Source organism: Echinops telfairi, unplaced genomic scaffold (genome assembly GCF_000313985.2).
Source record: "Echinops telfairi isolate 266 unplaced genomic scaffold, ASM31398v2 ScPeMD7_5868;HRSCAF=6743_0, whole genome shotgun sequence".
Lineage (NCBI taxonomy): Eukaryota > Metazoa > Chordata > Mammalia > Afrosoricida > Tenrecidae > Echinops > Echinops telfairi.
The window spans coordinates 675,049-679,720 of record NW_022109767.1 but is presented as its reverse complement, the minus strand read 5'-3'; the positions used below and the strand labels follow the sequence as shown (position 1 = coordinate 679,720).

Below are 4,672 nucleotides of genomic sequence, written 5' to 3'. Positions count from 1 at the left end.
ACCACGCCCTGTCCCCAAAGTCCACCCTCATCATTCCCTGGGGATCTTGCTGCTTCCCTCCCCAATGCAGTTATTTTGTTCTGAACAAGTTACATAAACTAAAAACGTCAGTATTTCAGAGAATAATAACATAATTCCAAACTTGGAAAACATGTGAAACAGTGCATAACACTCAGCTACTCAGGAAAAGTCATTATTGTCGCTTTGTATTGTTCTTGTTCTCTTGGAGAGCTGGATTTTGGGTCGTGCCAGAGAAAGTTCTGAGATAACAGCCAATCAAAAGAAGATCTTCTAGTGGGGCCACGTAGCAACTATCTGAACTAGGTTCCCCCTCAGTTTACAATTCTCTTTCTCTGACCAAAGAAAGACCAGGTGCCAGAGAGTTCTCCATCCCCTAGAGAACTCAAGGAATCACTTTAAGACCAGGTGCCAGAGAGTTCTCCATCCCCTAGAGAACTCAAGGAAACACTTTTCTGGAGATTCAGGCCTTTTCTCTGAGTGGACTCGAGCCTTTTGAGTTAACTGGCAAGAACAGTTTGTATCATCTTGGGATTTTGAGAACAAAATGAGACTCTACTAGCAGAGGATGGTTTCGATCCATCGACCTCTGGGTTATGGGCCCAGCACGCTTCCGCTGCGCCACTCTGCTGCGATAGAAATGTCGTGTTGCAGAGAGTATAATGCTCATCAGTTTTCTGTCTTACTAATTGAATAAAATATACAGCTAGAAAGTTGATTATCGCCCTCCCTCGCCCCCCCAGAATGCTGTTTTTGGTTTTGTTTTAATATGATAAGCAAGTTGCACAGAACAATAGAAACTTACCGTATGGGGGGGGGGGTGCAAAGGTGTTTTCTTTTCTTTCTTACTGTAATATAGTAGTTTATAATCTGTTGGGGGTTCTTGATTTACAAAGAAAAGTGGAACAAAAGACAAACAAAACACCCACATGACTAACGCAGACCTTTTACAGTATCAGGAGGTTCACGGACATCTAACCAGGAGATGAACCTTCTCTGGTCCATTGGCTGATCTCCTATGGTCTGGAACGGGGATCACGTTTTCTGCCCTTGAAGCGAGTCACCTCCTTCCACGATTTGCAGGGATGGTTGGGGGTCGCGGAAGCCAACGTTGCGCAAGGAACCTGGCGTGGCGCAGCGAGCTTGTTCCCCCCCTGGAGGATCTGCTAGGTTTCCGAAGGGGATCGACAGGCAGCGTGCAGCACGGGCACAGAGCGCGGAGAGAAAGCCGAGGCTTGGGAATGGAGAGCAGTTGGTATGGAGGAAAGCTCACCCACACCCACACCCAGTACAGTCATAGGATCATATGTAGGTAGACTTGCTTATTCTCAAAAGCGTTTTGAGAAGGTTCAAAAGTAGGTCCTCAGAAATAGCGGGATGGGTTTGTTTAATCAGAAGTTACTTCACAAGCTTCTTTGCATCTCTCTCCCAACTCCCTTCTATATAAACCTCAGGGTGCTGCAGGGACCTGTGCATTCAAGTCCCCAGAGGGATGCAGGAAACTTTTCTTTAAGGAAAGCTCGAGCTACTCAACAAGCCTCTATCTGGCTTTGGTACTTAAAAGTAACTGACCCCGACGTGATTTGAACACGCAACCTTCTGATCTGGAGTCAGACGCGCTACCGTTGCGCCACGAGGTCCTCCAGAGGCTGCTCTTTTTTAACTACAGTCAACCTGATGTTTGCAAATCATACTCGAGGCGGCAAAGCCCGCGGAGAAATCGAAAGCGAAATCTGGCCCAGCTGCCTCCAGGCGGGCCTCCGACCTGTCCGTCGGGAGGCGGGCTCCGGGATTCCTTCTGCCTCCCAAAGGTTTGTTTTCACCCTTTCCCATTTCACCTCTCCTCCTCCGTTTTCTCCATCTCCGAGGGAGCTTCAAAAGGTTCGTGCAAAAATTGGAATTGAAAGACAACAGATTTCCCCACGAACTTTTTGACATTCTCTCGAACATAAAAAAGTACGGTAAATGTTTGGGGGAGGAATTAAACTTTTGTTTTTTTAATTTGTCTTGTTTACGACGACAGACATTGTTTAAAGGCAATCGTTTCAGAGTGGGGTGGCGTGGGAGATGAAGCTTAGGGTATAAACATCATTAGTGTCCCTCCCTGCTTTCACCTCCGAATTTAGGACGGCCGCCCGAGGTGAATTGTGTGAACTCACTCCCAACGCTGTCTGCCGATCCTAACCAGGGAGACAATGTAATAAATTCAAGCGAGGACTGACTAGTGTAATTGGTGCCACTTTCCTCCTCAAAGATACAAGCGTTTCCCTGCCCACCTGTTCTCCATAGTTGATGAGAAATCTGATTTCATTTACTTCCTGCCAGTTCTTTCAGAAGCGAGTTACTGGATCTGAAACTGCCTGGAACCAGTGCGATTGGTCTATGTGCGACAGACAGCGAACGGATCATTGTTTCTGACACTGTAGTAACGGAGAGATCAGGATTTGGAATCTCTCTAGGGTTTGAATATTCTCTCCTCCTCCTCCTCCTTAAAATGTACATGAACCATGTGGCCAGAAGGCGATGAGGAGGTCTTGAATTCCTAGGAAGATATTCTGAAAAGTGATCTGCTGTAAAACAATGCATCTTTTCCTGAAAATTACAATTCCCCGGTCTGAAAAACATAAACCCAAACCAAGCCACCCGTTCTGGTTTCCGTTAGGAATTGTGAAGAACTTCAAACACTTGCCACCATGCTTCTGTCCATTGTACTGTGGTGGATTGTGTGTTGCTTTCATTTGGGAATTACGCCACTGGTATTGAAAACACCCGCAAGGGCTTGGGAATGGAGGGGTTTCAGTGGAGCTTCCTAGCTGAGTTCGTTCATTGTGCCAACCTGGCCGATAATCACATGGGGGGCTAATTGAAAGGCAGAGGGATAAATGGGTGGTGAGCCTCGCCTTTCTAGTTCTCGGGTCTCTTGTTTTGTGATGGTCGCACCAGGGTGCAGCTGCCTTAGCAGTTCCCTGCTTCAGCTTGCAAGATTGACTTCCTACAAGACATCCCCAAGGAGAAGCCGCATGGAGCTATCCCAATGCAGCCCTGGGTGCTGGAGCAGCCGTGTGGAGAACCCTGCTAGTGCTGAGATGCTTGTTCGTTCACGGACTCAGCTTTCCTCCTGCAGTCGGCATCATTGCCTCTGTTTTGTGAGGTGGAGGACTTTGTGGACTGGTGTTGGGTTAATGGGTTAATGTTGGACTTGTGGGCTTGGGCAGCATTGGGTTGGGATGTTTTCATGATGCACATTTTCTTTATATAAAACTCTCTCTTATCCATGAGTTGCTGTGGATTTATTTCTCCAAAGTACCCAGACTAACACACTAGCTAAGACACACTAGTAAGAAAGGTCTGGCTATCTACTGTCCCCAATTACCCTATGAAAAACTGTTAGATCACCACCGAACAATGCTTAACTCTCTTGCTTTGGGCATGTCATCAGGAGGGATCCGTTACTGCAGAAACCCCTCATGTTTGGTGAAATAGGTAACCAGGGAGCATACGGGTGACTCAGTGGACTTGAACATGCCTGTGATCATGAGGAGCAAACAAGACTGGTCAACGTTTCCTTCTGTTGTACTTCCTCGGGGCTTCATATGTTAGGGTTGACTTGCAGGCAGTTATTGGTCTCTATGCCAGAAACAGTTCTCTGCATTTTCAATGCTATATGCAATCCCATTTGAACTTCACATTAAGTCTGTGCGGTGAGTGTAAAAAACTTGCCCCAGCATCTGCAAGCTAAAAACTAGGACCCTCCTGGGTTAAACATTGCTGGCATGCCCAGTTACTGAAATGCCCTTTTTTGACAGCACCCACTGTCCAGCTTAAGCCCAAATTCTGTAAGATGCACCTACCAACTCTCGCTCACCTAGTTGGCCCACTTATGCCTCTAGTGTGCGCACTCCTTCGCTGAAAGTTAACTAAACTGATGTTTGTTTGACTGGGGTGTATTCCCAGTGGCAGGTGAACTTCAGCAATGTCAGAAACTCTTCTTTCCAGAAGACAAAATTTACCATTTAAATGGAAGTGTTCTGAGGAGGCCTGTAGTCAGAGGTAAGATTCCACACAAGAGATGACTTCCACACAAGACACATGATCTGAGCTGAATGAGAAGGTATTAGAGGGCAACTTAAAACTACCTGCCAGCATAGGGCCTCACAATGGTAGCAAGAAGCTGTTAGCACCTCTAAAGTGGACAATGGGAAACGTGGTGTTATCACAGCCCACAGTTTGAGCTAGAAGCTGTGACCCACCAGCAAGAACTCAAAGCACTGAGGGCAGATCTCAAACTCTGAATACAATGGCTCCAGAGAATGTCAAAGGAAGAAGAGATGAGAAATAAGCATGTGGACCTTTCTCCTGCCTCCGACATCCTGTCTGTTCTACAATTGGTTAAACCTACCCAGAAGGCCAGGGCCCCTGTGAAATGTATCTCCTGATGCTAGAGCATCTCAGAAAGGAAGGATAGGAATGAATCTGATAACAAAACGGCAATTTGGTTAACACAATACGTTTCCATGCTATAATAAAAGTATTAGATATACAGGGGATTTTTTAAATTAAAAAAATTTATAAATGAGTCTTCTCATATATCTATGTGCCTATATTTATAGGTTTAGTATTAAGGTAGCAGAGGGACATTGGGCCTCCACTCAAG

General features: G+C 46.1%; 2 non-coding genes across 2 annotated transcripts; both read right to left on the bottom strand.

The window, feature by feature from the left end:
- Positions 1-577: 577 nt before the first annotated feature.
- TRNAM-CAU lies at positions 578-649 on the bottom strand. The gene has a single exon. It is a non-coding gene; the product is annotated as a tRNA-Met (tRNA).
- Positions 650-1,586: 937 nt separating this feature from the next.
- TRNAW-CCA lies at positions 1,587-1,658 on the bottom strand. Its single transcript has one exon. It is a non-coding gene; the product is annotated as a tRNA-Trp (tRNA).
- Between the last annotated feature and the right edge of the window lie 3,014 nt (positions 1,659-4,672).